The following is a 17686-nucleotide window of genomic DNA, read 5'->3' on the forward strand; positions in this document are numbered from 1 at the left end:
ATGTATGTATGTATGTATGTATGTATGTATGTATGTATGTATGTAGTATGTATGTATGTAGTATGTATGTATGTATGTATGTATGTATGTATGTATGTATGTATGTATGTAATGTATGTTGATGTATGTATGTATGTATGTATGTATGTATGTATGTATGTATGTATGTATGTATGTATGTATGTGTATGTATGTATGTATGTATGTATGTATGTATGTATGTGTGTATGTATGTATGTATGTACATACATACAATAATGAAACCCAACTAAAAATGAATTATTTATTTACCTTTTATGACTTAACCCACGTGCTTTGTAGTAGTACACACTGGCGTATACTTTATATGAATACAATTTTCATCAAGTGTAATTGTGCGTGTGTTTTGTGTAAGATGGAGTCATAATGTTGAAAATATTTCATTGTTTATACTTTTTAAAGAAACAACAGTAAACGACAAAAAATTTGTTTGCAATATTCACTTTAGTAGCTCACGTTTATTAGCTACAAAATAGCAACAACTAACAACAAATTTAAACACCTTTAAATCATGTTGTAAGTCTTGATGTTTGTTTAATGATCATAAATTCAGGGATAAAAAGAAAAACAAGTTAAGTTGTTGCTAAAAAATGTATTTCACAAATCTTTGTTAAATTATTCAGAAAAAATGGAATTCATGATTTATTAAAAATTCCTTTTTAAAACTACATATACTCATGTGAAAGAACTTTTCTTTAAAATGGAATTCTGTCATATACATATATAAAATTTAATTTGAGATTAATACATTAAATGTCCTGCTTTCACTTGAAGTTTATAATCATTCCTATTTTATTTTAATTTTAAAATTTCATATATCCACACTAAAAATAAAATTAAACACTTTTAGTATTAAAAAAAAAATAAATAAAAATACTGCAAAAAAGGAATGAAATTCTTTGTTGCATAATATTTAGTTGTAAATAAAATGAAATCCTATCATTACTTTGTTTTGTGACAACAACTTATACAGTTTGAAGCAATACAACAGCATCAAAACAACAACAACATCAGACACACACACATACACACACAGACAACAACTACATACAATTTACAAACTTTTCCAATTTACATAAAAGTCTCTGTAGGATTGCGTTAACATGTTGCACAACTGTTACGAACAGATATACACACAGACAGATATAAATATTAGATATACTTAGTTGATGTTGGCAGGGATAAGAACCAAATAGGAAATTTGATGAATTTAGCACTAGTGAGTACAGTTCTAGTTCAGTTCTAGTTCAGTTCTAGTTCAGTTCTAGTTCAGTTCTAGTTCAGTTCTAGTTCAGTTCTAGTTCAGTTCTAGTTCAGTTCTAGTTCAGTCTAGTTCAGTTCTAGTTCAGTTCTAGTTCAGTTCTAGTTCAGTTCTAGTTCAGTTCTAGTTCAGTTCTAGTTCAGTTCTAGTTCAGTTCTAGTTCAGTTCTAGTTCAGTTCTAGTTCAGTTCTAGTTCAGTTCTAGTTCAGTTCTAGTTCAGTTCTAGTTCAGTTCTAGTTCAGTTCTAGTTCAGTTCTAGTTCAGTTCTAGTTCAGTTCTAGTTCAGTTCTAGTTCAGTTCTAGTTCAGTTCTAGTTCAGTTCTAGTTCAGTTCTAGTTCAGTTCTAGTTCAGTTCTAGTTCAGTTCTAGTTCAGTTCTAGTTCAGTTCTAGTTCAGTTCTAGTTCAGTTCTAGTTCAGTTCTAGTTCAGTTCTAGTTCAGTTCTAGTTCAGTTCTAGTTCAGTTCTAGTTCAGTTCTAGTTCAGTTCTAGTTCAGTTCTAGTTCAGTTCTAGTTCAGTTCTAGTTCAGTTCTAGTTCAGTTCTAGTTCAGTTCTAGTTCAGTTCTAGTTCAGTTCTAGTTCAGTTCTAGTTCAGTTCTAGTTCAGTTCTAGTTCAGTTCTAGTTCAGTTCTAGTTCAGTTCTAGTTCAGTTCTAGTTCAGTTCTAGTTCAGTTCTAGTTCAGTTCTAGTTCAGTTCTAGTTCAGTTCTAGTTCAGTTCTAGTTCAGTTCTAGTTCAGTTCTAGTTCAGTTCTAGTTCTAGATCAGTTCTAGTTCAGTTCTAGTTCAGTTCTAGTTCAGTTCTAGTTCTAGATCAGTTCTAGTTCAGTTCTAGTTCAGTTCTAGTTCAGTTCTAGTTCAGTTCTAGTTCAGTTCTAGTTCAGTTCTAGTTCAGTTCTAGTTCAGTTCTAGTTCAGTTCTAGTTCAGTTCTAGTTCAGTTCTAGTTCAGTTCTAGTTCAGTTCTAGTTCAGTTCTAGTTCAGTTCTAGTTCAGTTCTAGTTCAGTTCTAGTTCAGTTCTAGTTCAGTTCTAGTTCAGTTCTAGTTCAGTTCTAGTTCAGTTCTAGTTCAGTTCTAGTTCAGTTCTAGTTCAGTTCTAGTTCAGTTCTAGTTCAGTTCTAGTTCAGTTCTAGTTCAGTTCTAGTTCAGTTCTAGTTCAGTTCTAGTTCAGTTCTAGTTCAGTTCTAGTTCAGTTCTAGTTCAGTTCTAGTTCAGTTCTAGTTCAGTTCTAGTTCAGTTCTAGTTCAGTTCTAGTTCAGTTCTAGTTCAGTTCTAGTTCAGTTCTAGTTCAGTTCTAGTTCAGTTCTAGTTCAGTTCTAGTTCAGTTCTAGTTCAGTTCTAGTTCAGTTCTAGTTCAGTTCTAGTTCAGTTCTAGTTCAGTTCTAGTTCAGTTCTAGTTCAGTTCTAGTTCAGTTCTAGTTCAGTTCTAGTTCAGTTCTAGTTCAGTTCTAGTTCAGTTCTAGTTCAGTTCTAGTTCAGTTCTAGTTCAGTTCTAGTTCAGTTCTAGTTCAGTTCTAGTTCAGTTCTAGTTCAGTTCTAGTTCAGTTCTAGTTCAGTTCTAGTTCAGTTCTAGTTCAGTTCTAGTTCAGTTCTAGTTCAGCTCTAGTTCAGTTCTAGTTCAGTTCTAGTTCAGTTCTAGTTCAGTTCTAGTTCAGTTCTAGTTCAGTTCTAGTTCAGTTCTAGTTCAGTTCTAGTTCAGTTCTAGTTCAGTTCTAGTTCAGTTCTAGTTCAGTTCTAGTTCAATTCTAGTTCAGTTCTTGTTCAGTTCTAGTTCAATTCTAGTTCAGTTCTTGTTCAGTTCTAGTTCAGTTCTAATTCAGTTCTAGTTCAGTTCTAGTTCAGTTCTAGTTCAGTTCTAGTTCAGTTCTAGTTCAGTTCTAGTTCAGTTCTAGTTCAGTTCTAGTTCAGTTCTAGTTCAGTTCTAGTTCAGTTCTAGTTCAGTTCTAGTTCAGTTCTAGTTCAGTTCTAGTTCAGTTCTAGTTCAGTTCTAGTTCAGTTCTAGTTCAGTTCTAGTTCAGTTCTAGTTCAGTTCTAGTTCAGTTCTAGTGGCAGTTCTAGTTCAGTTCTAGTTCAGTTCTAGTTCAGTTCTAGTTCAGTTCTAGTTCAGTTCTAGTTCAGTTCTAGTTCAGTTCTAGTTCAGTTCTAGTTCAGTTCTAGTTCAGTTCTAGTTCAGTTCTAGTTCAGTTCTAGTTCAGTTCTAGTTCAGTTCTAGTTCAGTTCTAGTTCAGTTCTATTTCAGTTCTAGTTCAGTTCTAGTTTCAGTTCTAGTTCAGTTCTAGTTCAGTTCTAGTTCAGTTCTAGTTCAGTTATAGTTCAGTTCTAGTTCAGTTATAGTGTGCAGTTATAGTTCAGTTATAGTTCAGTGATAGTTCCAGTTATAGTTCAGTTAAGTTCAGTTCTAGTTCAGTTCTAGTTCAGTTCTAGTTCAGTTCTAGTCAGTCTTTCAGTTTAGTTCAGTTCTAGATCAGTGTCTAGTTCTGTTCTATTTCCATTGTGTTATCACAACTTTCATATTTTTCTATTATATAAAAATTTAAAAAATAGAATAAAAATTATTAAAAAATACACAAAAAAATTCTGTGTATGTAAAACTTAAAAACTTTAGACAGGACTACATTATATGACATGTTTTGTAATGCACTTGCACCCACACAGATGTTTACTGTGATAAGGATACCTAGACATACACTTTTTTAACTCTCATATTCATACATATTTACACATTTATATTTTAAATACATAAATATATGTAATTTAATCTAGAAAAAGAAAAAAAGAAATAAGTATGCAAAACATATGTTAAAGGTTGTTGAAACTTTATGCAACTTAAATGCATCGCTTCCAAAATAAAGTAAATGCTCATGGGAAGAAGAATTTAACTAAACCAAGTTGAAAAAAAACTATTAGAGCAGATAGTTAGGGAATACACAATGTTGAAGTTAGGAATTACAAAACAACGAAATTGTAATCTCTGGTTATAACACTTCAAAACAGGCATCAGCAGGAAAAGCTGAATGTTACATGCACACATACACATACATTTGTGCGTAATATCTCACATGTGTAAAACAAAAACAATATCATTCAGAGAGATCAATTGTCAGTCTTTCCTAATCGTGATTTTCAGTTTTAGTTCTATTACAATTTTATAGTATCAATTTGGAATATCTTTTACTTTAATAACTTTATAACTTCTGATATAAAAAACATTAATTTACTGCCAAACATCAAAATTTTATTTCAATACGAATAAAACGATTTCCATTAACAAAAGATTCTTCTCTGTCACAGCATTAATGTACTGTAAAAAGATTACAAAACTTGAATATTAGTATTTTTATTTATTTTATTATTTTGTAAATATTTTTTTAGTGCAAAAAAACTGTCCTTTTTAAATTTATTTATATTTAATATAAATAATTTAGGTTATTTGTTGCTTATTTTCAGTTGGTTATTGTAACATATTCTATTGTAAAGAAATGGTTTCCATTATTTTATACATTCGAAGGATGCCTTTGTGTGAGTGTGTGCGTGTTTTTTTTTTTTCTACTCTAAATTTGCTTCAGTTAAACTAAAAATGAAACCAATGTCACATGTGTATTTTATTGCTTTTACGTGATTTAATGGAGTTTTGTGGTTTTTTCAAGCATCATTTAGTTTAGCCTCCATACACGGGGCCATGGGTAAGGATATACATAGGAATACATATACATAGAAGGACAGACAGCTGGCGAGACAATTTAAACAATATATTCAACAAATATTTCTACTTGAAAACTATACAGACATACACACTTCTACAGCAATTATACATACATACATACATACATACATACATACATACATACATACATACATACATACATACATACATACATATGTAGGTACGTACCATTTTATACAGTTGTTGATTGGTTACATAAACAAAATAACCCAGCAATATGTAAAAAGTAAGACATTAGAAAATCAATTACTTAAAAAGACATTCTCACCATCCCCTAAAAAAAGGGAAAAATAAAAAACATCTCGAAACAGAGTTTAATATTTGTAAAACTAATTTCACAAATTCACTGGGTTTCATTATCCTTCTTATATCTATCTTCTTCTATATACATATATAAAATTCTAACGTTACTGACTGACTGACTGACTGACTGATTCACTGACTGATTCATCATCGCACAGCCTAAACGGTTGAAGCTAAAGAGCTGAAATTTGGACAGGAGGTTGGTCTCCCGCCAAATAGATCCACTAAGACGGGATTTTTGGAAATTCGAATGTTTAGGGGGTAAAAAAGGGTAAAAACGGGTAAATTCGGTAACCTTATATCTCCTAAACTAGAAAAGATACAAAAACAGTTTAAAGCTTATCGCCGTTCATTTAAAAAATAAACGGACAGGTGTCTGGTACTTTTTTAAAATTCGGCCCCTTTAGGGAATAAACGGGTAAAAACTGTATTTTGGTACTTTTTTCGCACCCCATGTATCTTTTAAACCAGTGCACATTCAAAAAATATTTTTGACTCCTTCATAACTTAACGAAAAAATAAAAATATGAATTTAGTACTTTTTGGATATTCGGATGTTTAAGGGGTTAAAATTGTACCTATTTTTGGTACTTTTTTCATAAAACATTGTTTTTGGTTTATTAACTTATACATATGAATACATAATAACGGGCTCCCACTACGATGTTGCAACTTTTTGGAATATAATTTTTATTTCGTTAATGGGGAGGAAAAAAGTACCAAAAGGGGTAAAAACGGGAAATTTGATTTTATTCAACCACAATGATCCAATTTAGATAAAATTTTTAAATTTAGAAACACTAAATATCCTTATGGGGTGTTATTTGGAACCCCGGTACCAAGTGATATTTTTTGGTACTTTTCATTCTCCAACTGGTCCTTTTTGAGTTTTCTATGATATTGAAATAAAAACATGAAATTAATAATAAAGGGACTTTTCGCTACTTTTTCGTTCTACACAGGTACTTTTTTGAGTTTTCTTTAAAATTAAACCTAGAAACATGAAATTAAGCATGTAGAGCTCGGAGTAAATGAGAATCTATAAAATGGGACTTTTTGGTACTTTTTCGTTCTTCAAAAGGTACTTTTTGAATTTTCTATAATATTGAACCTAGAAACATGAAATTAAACATGTAGAGACCGGAGTAAATGAGAATCTATAAAAGGGGACTTTTTGGTACTTTTTCGTCCTTCGACTGGTACTTTTTGAGTTTTCTATAAAATTTAACCTAGAAACATAAAATTAAGCATGTAGAGCCCTTAGTAAATGAGAATCTATAAAAGGGGACTATTTGGTACTTTTTCGTCTTTCGACTGGTACTTTTTGAGTTTTCTATAAAATTTAACCTAGAAACATAAAATTAAGCATGTAGAGCCCTTAGTAAATGAGAATCTATAAAAGGGGACTTTTTGGTACTTTTTCGTCCTTCGACTGGTACTTTTTGAGTTTTCTATAAAATTTAACCTAGAAACATGAAATTAAGCATGTAGAGCCCTTAGTAAATGAGAATCTATAAAAGGGGACTTTTTGGTACTTTTTCGTCCTTCGACTGGTACTTTTAGAGTTTTCTATAAAATTTAACCTAGAAACATGAAATTAAGCATGTAGAGCCCGGAGTAAATGAGAATCTATAAAACGGGACTTTTTGGTACTGTTTTGTTCTTCAAAAGGTACTTTTTGAATTTCCTATAATATTGAACCTAGAAACATGAAAATAACTATGTAGAGCCTGGATTAAGTGACAACCTATAAAAGGGACCTTTTGGTACTTTTTCGTTCTTCAAAAGGTACTTTTTGGATTTTTGTATAATATGGAACCTAGAAACATGAAATTAAGTATGTAGAGCCTGGATTAAGTGAGAACATATAAAAGGGGACTTTTTGGAACTTTTTCGTTCTTCAAAAGGTACTTTTTGGATTTTTGTGTAATATTGAACCTAGAAACGTGAAATTAAGCATGTAGAGCCAGGATTAAGTGAGGACCTATAAAAGGGGACTTTTTGGCACTTTTTCGTTCTTTAAAAGGTACGTTTTGAATTTTCTATAATATTGAACCTAGAAACATGAAATTAAGCGTTTAGAGCCTGGATTAAGTGAGAACCTATAAAAGGGCACTTTTTGGTACTTTTTCGTTCTTCAAAAGGTACTTTTTGTGTTTTTTATAATATTGATCCTAGAAACATGAAATTAAGCATGTGGAGCCCGGAGTTAATTAGAATCTATAAAAGCAATCAGGTACTTGAGTGAATGAGAATTTAAACTGGAATATTTTCTGGTACTTTTTGAATTTTCTATAATATTGAACTTAGGAACATGCAATTAAATAAAATAGGTTTTTTGGTACTTTTTCGTACTTCACTGGTACTGGTACTTTTAGAGCTTTTTAAAATATTGAATATAAAAACATAAAATTAAACACGCAGTATCCCAATTGAACGAAAATTGAAAAAAGATACTCTGGTACTTTTTTTTCTTTTACTAATACTTTTCGAATTTTCTATAATATTGAACCTAAAAACATAAAATTGGACATGTAGCTTCCTGATTGTATAAAAATCTTTATGCGATTTTTTTGGTTTCTGGTTGAAAATTAAACATGCGTCATCCTGATTTAATGAAAATATATAAAAAGGCACTGTCTGGTACTTTTTAGTTTTTCAACTGTTTTTTTTTTTAATTTTCTGTAATATTGAGACTAGAATCATAAAATCAAACTTAAAGAGTTCTCTAAAAGGGGAATTTTTGATATTGCAGATATAAATACATTTACAATAATGATATTTATTTTATTCCATTACGATGAGGGTGGCGAAGCACACTGGGTATAGCTAGTTATTTATAAATTTATCCTTCTTATTGCAATCATCCTTAACCAAATATTTTATATTTATCATCATTTTGCTCTTCTCATTCCACAAAAACATCTAGTTTTAATACCACAAATTTCAATGTATGTGTTAAAATGTTTCTGGTTAAAATTAACAGTTCGAAAAGCATTGAATAAATTATAAGTATATTAAATAAATTAGATTAAAAATTAAGTCAGCCATGCTAAATCTATTTATTTTAGTGTCATACAAGAAAATTCGATTATAATATTTGAGTATTTGAGAAACTTAAAGGGATTAATTTCCTTTAACAATTTCATTTAAAGAAAGTATGTAATTTCATTATTTAATGTTAAATTAAAATCAATCATACGCAATGGTATACAGTAAGTTCTATTATTAATATACTATCAAAAACTAACTAGAACTGAACTAGAACTGAACTAGAACTGAACTAAAACAGAACTAGAACTGAACTAGAACTGAACTAGAACTGAACTAGAACTGAACTAGAACTGAACTAGAACTGAACTAGAAATGAACTAGAAATGAACTAGAACTGAACTAGAACTGAACTAGAACTGAACTAGAACTGAACTAGAACTGAACTAGAACTGAACTAGAACTGAACTAGAACTGAACTAGAACTGAACTAGAACTGAACTAGAACTGAACTAGAACTGAACTAGAACTGAACTAGAACTGAACTAGAACTGAACTAGAACTGAAAAGAACTGAACTAGAACTGAACTAGAACTGAACTAGAACTGAACTAGAACTGAACTAGAACTGAACTAGAACTGAACTAGAACTGAACTAGAACTGAACTAGAACTGAACTAGAACTGAACTAGAACTGAACTAGAACTGAACTAGAAGTGAACGAACTGAACTAGAACTGAACTAGAACTGAACTAGAACTGAACTAGAACTGAACTAGAACTGAACTAGAACTGAACTAGAACTGAACTAGAACTGAACTAGAACTGAACTAGAATGAACTAGAACTGAACTAGAACTGAACTAGAACTGAACTAGAACTGAACTAGAACTGAACTAGAACTGAACTAGAACTGAACTAGAACTGAACTAGAACTGAACTAGAACTGAACTAGAACTGAACTAGAACTGAACTAGAACTGAACTAGAACTGAACTAGAACTGAACTAGAACTGAACTAGAACTGAACTAGAACTCAACTAGAACTGAACTAGAACTGAACTAGAACTAAACTAGAACTGAACTAGAACTGAACTAGAACTGAACTAGAACTGAACTAGAACTGAACTAGAACTGAACTAGAACTGAACTAGAACTGAACTAGAACTGAACTAGAACTGAACTAGAACTGAACTAGAACTGAACTAGAACTGAACTAGAACTGAACTAGAACTGAACTAGAACTGAACTAGAACTGAACTAGAACTGAACTAGAACTGAACTAGAACTGAACTAGAACTGAACTAGAACTGAACTAGAACTGAACTAGAACTGAACTAGAACTGAACTAGAACTGAACTAGAACTGAACTAGAACTGAACTAGAACTGAACTAGAACTGAACTAGAACTGAACTAGAACTGAACTAGAACTGAACTAGAACTGAACTAGAACTGAACTAGAACTGAACTAGAACTGAACTAGAACTGAACTAGAACTGAACTAGAACTGAACTAGAACTGAACTAGAACTGAACTAGAACTGAACTAGAACTGAACTAGAACTGAACTAGAACTGAACTAGAACTGAACTAGAACTGAACTAGAACTGAACTAGAACTGACTAGAACTGAACTAGAACTGAACTAGAACTGAACTAGAACTGAACTAGAACTGAACTAGAACTGAACTAGAACTGAACTAGAACTGAACTAGAACTGAACTAGAACTGAACTAGAACTGAACTAGAACTGAACTAGAATACTGAAACTAGAACTGAACTAGAACTGAAACTAGAACTGAACTAGAACTGAACTAGAACTGAACTAGAACTGACTAGAACTGAACTAGAACTGAACTAGAACTGAACTAGAACTGAACTAGAACTAAACTAGAACTGAACTAGAACTGAACTAGAACTGAACTAGAACTGAACTAGACTAAACTAGAACTGACTAGAACTGAACTAGAACTGAACTAGAACTGACTAGAACTGAACTAGAACTGAACTAGAACTGAACTAGAACTGAACTAGAACTGAACTAGAACTGAACTAGAACTGAACTAGAAACTGAACTAGAACTGAACTAGAACTGAACTAGAACTAAACTAGAACTGAAACAAGAACTGAACTAGAACTGAACTAGAACTGAACTAGAACTGAATTAGAACTGAACTAGAAGCTAAACCGGATTTGATCTACTACTGATCTAGAACTGATCTTTGTCTAAACTAGGTTAAAACAAGTATACAAAACAGGGCATTTTGTTATGTATTCTTAACATTGACTTATATTTTATTTATGTTACTTAATACATATTAGGGTAAGAAATGTTAAAAAGCCTCTTCAAACAAGCCAATTCATCACGTCACAGTCGTCCTTTTTAAGTTTATTTTATATTCTTAATTACTTTAGAATTTATTTCTCTTTTTATCTTCTTTTTTATCTTAATTACTTTAAGGACAAATTTTCTTTTACCTCAACTACTCTTTTGATTTAAATAAATAAACTTAGTTTTTTTCTACATTTATTTATGTTACTTCATAAATCTCTGTACTCCTTTATTTATTTACTAGAAAATTTGTTTAGCATAGAATATAACTTTGTTTTTATTATAACTATACCGAAGGTCATTTTCATATTTATTCGCGTTATATTACAACTTTGTAAATTTCTAGTTAGCAAGTACAAAGCCATGCAGCTCAACATCTTGTCTAAGTTTTGCTTTTCAGGTTTTGCCTTCTGACATCATAATCATAATAATTTATAATAAACCTTAATGCAAATGTTGTGATGCATAATGAAAAAATCTTCATTCTTATAGAAATCGTCCTTCTTTTATACCACAAATACTACTTAATTAGCTTCTAATTAATAAGAGTAAAACAAACACCTCTTCAGTTTTTTTGTACTACCTGGGTTGTAATTCTATTCAACCCCTTTTTCATTATCTTCACTATTACTTACTTATGTCAATCACTCGTTTTAGTATTTGGAAACTATCTTTTCTATGAAACTAATCATTATATCCTTCATATTTGTAATATAATTGTGAAATATAACTAGAGCAGAAATGAGATGCAACTGAAACAGAACTAGAACAGTACTAGAACAGAACTAGAACAGAACTAGAACAGAACTAGAACAGAACTAGAACAGAACTAGAACAGAACTAGAACAGAACTAGAACAGAACTAAAACAGAACTAGAACAGAACTAGAACAGAACTAGAACAGAACTAGAAACAGAACTAGAACAGAACTAAAACAGAACTAGAACAGAACTAGAACAGAACTAGAACAGAACTAGAACAGAACTAGAACAGAACTAGAACAGACCTAGAACAGAACTAGAACAGAACTAGAACAGAACTAGAACAGAACTAGAACAGAACTAGAACAGAACAGAACTAGAACAGAACTAGAACAGAACTAGAACAGAACTAGAACAGAACTAGAACAGAACTAGAACAGAACTAGAACAGAACTAGAACAGAACTAGAACAGAACTAGAACAGAACTAGAACAGAACTAGAACAGAACTAGAACAGAACTAGAACAGAACTAGAACAGAAACTAGAACAGAACTAGAACAGACTAGAAGAGAACTAGAACAGAACTAGAACAGAACTAGACAGAACTAGAACAGAACTAGAACAGAACTAGAACAGAACTAGAACAGAACTAGAACAGAACTAGAACAGAACTAGAACAGAACTAGAACAGAACTAGAACAGAACTAGAACAGAACTAGAACAGAACTAGAACAGAACTAGAACAGAACTAGAACAGAACTAGAACAGGAACTAGAACAGAACTAGAACAGAACTAGAACAGAACTAACGAACTAGAACAGAACTAGAACAGAACTAGAACAGAACTAGAACAGAACTAACAGAACTAGAACGAACTAGAACAGAACTAGAACAGAAACTAGAACAGAACTAGAACAGAACTAGAACAGAACTAGAACAGAACTAGAAACTAGAACAGAACTAGAACAGAACTAGAACAGAACTAGAACAGAACTAGAACAGAACTAGAACAGAACTAGAACAGAACTAGAACAGAACTAGAACAGAACTAGAACAGAACTAGAACAAGAAAACTAGAACAGAACTAGAACAGAACAGAACTAGAACAGAACAGAAGACTAGAACAGACTAGAACAGAACTAGAACAGAACTAGAACAGAACTAGAAACAGAACTAGAACAGAACAGAACTAGAACAGAACTAGAACAGAACTAGAACAGAACTAGAACAGAACTAGAACAGAACTAGAACAGAACTAGAACAGAACAGAACTAGAACAGAACTAGAACAGAACTAGAACAGAACTAGAACAGAACTAGAACAGAACTAGAACAGAACTAGCACGAGAACTAGACCAGAACTAGAACAGAACTAGAACAGAACTAGAAAGAACTAGAAAGAACTAGAACAGAACTAGACACAGAACTAGAAACAGAACTAGAACAGAACTTAGAACAGAACTAGAAGAGAACTAGAACAGAACTGGAACAGAACTAGAACAGAACTAGAACAGAACTAGAAAGCACTAGAACAGAACTAGAACAGAACTAGAACAGAACTAGAACAGAATAGAACAGAACTAGAACAGAACTAGAACAGAACTAGAACAGAACTAGAACAGAACTAGAACATAACAGAACAGAACTAGAACAGAACTAGAACAGAACTAGAACTAGAACAGAACTAGAACAGAACTAGAACAGAACTAGAACAGAACTAGAACAGAACTAGAACAGAATTAGAACAGAACTAGAACAGAACTAGAACAGAACTAGAACAGAACTAGAACAGAAACTAGAACAGAACTAGAACAGAACTAGAACAGAACTAGAACAGAACTAGAACAGAACTAGAACAGAACTAGAACGGAACTAGAACAGAACTAGAACAGAACTAGAACAGAACTAGAACAGAACTAGAACAGAACTAGAACAGATCTAGAACAGAACTAGAACAGAACTATAACAGAACTAGAACAGAACTAGAACAGTACTAGAACAGAACTAGAATATATCTAGAACACAACTAAACTTATGCCGATCTAAATCGGTTAGGTCCCATCTCAACCTGTTGAAGAGTTTCTAATGTTCACCACACATATTGTTTTTCTTATTATTTTTCTCTTCAATATTTATGAGTATTTCCGGTATATTTTCCTCATCTATTTTCCTTAACAAACTTCCCATGTTTCCGGTTTGTGGGGGCCAGTAATTCGTAGTAAAGTGTAAAATTCTTACATTGAAATAAAATAACTTAAATGTAAGTAGTAGTTTATTTTATGTAGTAATATTGTAAGTTATAATTGGATTTGTGTTTGGAAAATAAAAATCAGCAATAACAACAACACAATGTTTGTAACAAAAAAAGTAACAGGAAGGGACAAGCTACGTATAAATTTGTCAAAAAGATAAAAAATCATAATACAACTAAACTTGACAAACAGTATGACGATGATGATGATGATAATGTTGTTTTATTTTTGAAAATTCTGTTGGTTTTTTGTTTTATACATATTTTTAATAAACATTATTTTAATGACCACAATCAAATAAAGTGCCATTATGGTTTAAGGACATCTTATGCTCGAATACTTGAGACAAATTTATACAAATTTCTCTCTTTTTTAACATCTTAACAAAAAGACAATTTGTACATTTTATTTTAGTGTTAATTTGGGCAAGAATTCTTGCTATAGGTAAGATTTGCTGGAAAGTTTTTGGAAATTGTTAGAGGAGATTTTAGATGAGAAAAATTTCTAAATTATTCATAATAAAATCTAACATTTTACAATTTGCATCTTGTCTTTAGCTTTCGATAACTAGATTAAATCTTTAACATTTGTCATAAATTTGTTTTCTCAGAAAACTTGTCACTGCTCTCCCACCTAAATTGTCTGGCAAAACTGTAAAAGATGAACAATCTAAACACAACCCCAAACCCTTTATAAAACAATTTAAAATTCTCACCCAAAAATCACTTATATTTAGCCACTTTACTTATTTACGCCTTTTTCTTTATAATTTATTTGCCATTTGTTGCCGCAATCCAAAATAGAAAAAAAAACGAATAAAAAAAGCAACAAAAATATTATTTGATCATAAATCACGTTTTGGCCTTAAAAACATGTCCTTGAACTAAAAACCAAACGACAGGATAAAAAATAACTGTATGCAATTACAAGAATTCAAAGAAAATAACACCAACGTATTTCTCTATTATTGGTGTTTTGGGCATTAAGCAAAAAAAGCACAGATTAATAAAAAAAACCAAATTGAATTTAATACAATAAAATAAACCGGGGGAAGGCCACAACATAAAGCCATAAAAATAAGCATAATTCGACACAGGAGGGTCCAGATGCTGAAACACTCACATATTCTAAGAAAAGAAACCTAAAATAATAATGAAATCAACAGCAAAACAACTTAATAAAATTAATTAGCTAATTACTGAAAACAAACAAATATTTCAATTAATAAATCTGAAAAAAAAAGAAAATTTCACATGAATTTGACAAAACATATAATTGAGTGGGATTTCTAAAGAGGGAAATTTGTGAGAGAAAGTGCAGCTGCCTATGAAGGCGTATGAGGAATATGTAATGTAAAAAAAACTTATTTATTAAGTATACGCAACAAGGTCTTTAAAGAGAAGAGAATTAGAACTGAACTAGAATTAAACTAGAACTGAACTAGAACTGAACTAGAACTGAACTAGAACTGAACTAGAACTGAACTAGAACTGAACTAGAACTGAACTAGAACTGAACTAGAACTGAACTAGAACTGAACTAGAACTGAACTAGAACTGAACTAGAACTGAACTAGAACTGAACTAGAACTGAACTAGAACTGAACTAGAACTGAACTAGAACTGAACTAGAACTGAACTAGAACTGAACTAGAACTGAACTAGAACTGAACTAGAACTGAACTAGAACTGAACTAGAACTGAACTAGAACTGAACTAGAACTGAACTAGAACTGAACTAGAACTGAACTAGAACTGAACTAGAACTGAACTAGAACTGAACTAGAACTGAACTAGAACTGAACTAGAACTGAACTAGAACTGAACTAGAACTGAACTAGAACTGAACTAGAACTGAACTAGAACTGAACTAGAACTGAACTAGAACTGAACTAGAGCTGAACTAGAACTGAATAAGAACTGAACTGCAAAATCAGTTACCATTTCAATTATTGCTTTTCTCCAATCTTTAATTTTCCTCCAACATTTTTATATTCGGCTCAGCATCCAGCAGTTGCAACAAAATGATTGCTATATAATCATAATTATTGTCATCCCACTAAACAATTTTTGCCGAATTCGTAACGAATTCGTACCGACAGTCTACACAAGTTCCCGATTTCGTATCCGAATTCCGTCAGAATTCGTTACGAAAATCGTATGAAAGGTTGCTCGGAATTCGGAACTCTTTGTCGGAGGAAATTCGGAATAATGTGCAGAGTTGTCGGTCAGAATTCGGTACGAAATCTGATGTAAATTCCTGGGGAAATTCTGAAGGAATTTTCGACAAATCTGATTAAAGTCTGGTACCATGTCTGACATTCTTTCGACATTTCGTACGAAAGTCTGATCAAATATAAGAAAGTCTGATAGATGTCGTATAAATGTCTGATAAAATGTCCGACATTTCGTTCAAAAGTCTGATCAAGTATAAGAATGTCTGATAGATGTCGGATAAATGTCTGATAAAATGTCCGACAGTTCGTACAAAAGTCTGATCAAGTATAAGAAAATGGCCTGACTATTCTGATCAACGTCTGATGAAAACTATTTTCATATATACAATTTATTATGGTTTAAGTTTATTAATTTTAATAATAATTTATAAGCTTCCATTATTCATGACTTCTTAAGGGTACATAAATAAATAATATAAATTTATAGATTATTTTTAAAATTAATAAAATTAAACCATACTACTTACGTATATATATACATCTATTTAAAATTATAAAATTAAACCATAAAAAATGATGTAATTTGTTTGCTAATTTCTGTGTATTAACAAAGTTTAAAGAAATTTAAACAATAATCATAACATATGCAGATGTTGTTTACTTGATTTCCAAAAACTAACTGAGAAAATAAAAGAAAATAAAAGTTAAATTCCTTTTTAAAGTTACAGTTGACGAATTTCAAAATATAAACAGGTTTGTGCATGATTTTTATAAAAAAAAAAACAAATTTCCTTCAGATAATGTGCAGAGTTGTAGCAAAATTTTCTTACAAAAGTACTGAAAATGGGAACAAAATGACCGAGCAAAAAATATCAGAAAATGTGCAGACTATTCTGTTAAATATCTAAAGGAACGTTACAAAAACAATTCTCTTCAGATTATGTGCAGATTTATCGGATATAATTCTTAATCCATTTTATATTTTACTTCAGAAAATGTATAGACTATTCTCCTTTATGTCTAAAAAATAATATAGGAATAAAAAAGATTAGTCTCATAATTGTCGTAACACTGAAATTCCCTTTCGACAATGTGCAGACAAGTCTGATATTAATCGTTTAATACTTCAGAAATGTGCAGAAAAGTCTAACAAACAGTTTGCCGATTATTCTGTAAAATGTCTAAAGGAAATTTAGAAATTCGTTAAAAATTCTGATAAAGTATAAGAATTATTTCAGAAAATTTCTGACATCAGACATGTCTGAAAAAATTGTTTACTGGGATGCTACGATAGATACCAAAAGTGTTAGAAGACGAAGAAGAAATAAATTCAGTAAAAATGTATGCAGTACATGTATTCATATAACTAAGCGGGAAGTATTTATGCAAATATGTTTATCCTATGTATATTTCTTTTGCTTTACTTCACATTCCTCTGCATTGTTTTCCTTTATTTTTCGTGAGATTATTGTTGCTGTTGTTATTGTTATGTCTTTTTTCGAAATTTTAACAGGCAGAATCTTTAGCATACAGAAAACAAAATGTGTATGTAATTCAAAAAACGTTAACGGCCTTGAGCTGAATATATAATCTTAAAGATATTTATATACATACATATACAAGTTCTCACATACATACATATATGAATGATTGTATAAAAGAGTATAAATTGTATGTTATTACTATATATTTCAAAGAGTGTCCCAGTGTGATAGAATAAATATTTTGGTAATAAAGAATAGACGAGAACCAGAACAGAACCAGAACAGAACCAGAACAGAACCAGAACCAGAACCAGAACAGAACCAGAACAGAACCAGAACAGAACCAGAACAGAACCAGAACCAGAACAGAACACCAGAACAAAACCAGAACAGAACCAGAACAGAACCAAAACAGAACCAGAACAGAACCAG

Source organism: Lucilia sericata, unplaced genomic scaffold (genome assembly GCF_015586225.1).
Source record: "Lucilia sericata isolate MDLA Ls3-8-SP2 unplaced genomic scaffold, ASM1558622v1 Contig001080F_arrow, whole genome shotgun sequence".
NCBI classification, from domain to species: Eukaryota; Metazoa; Arthropoda; class Insecta; order Diptera; family Calliphoridae; genus Lucilia; species Lucilia sericata.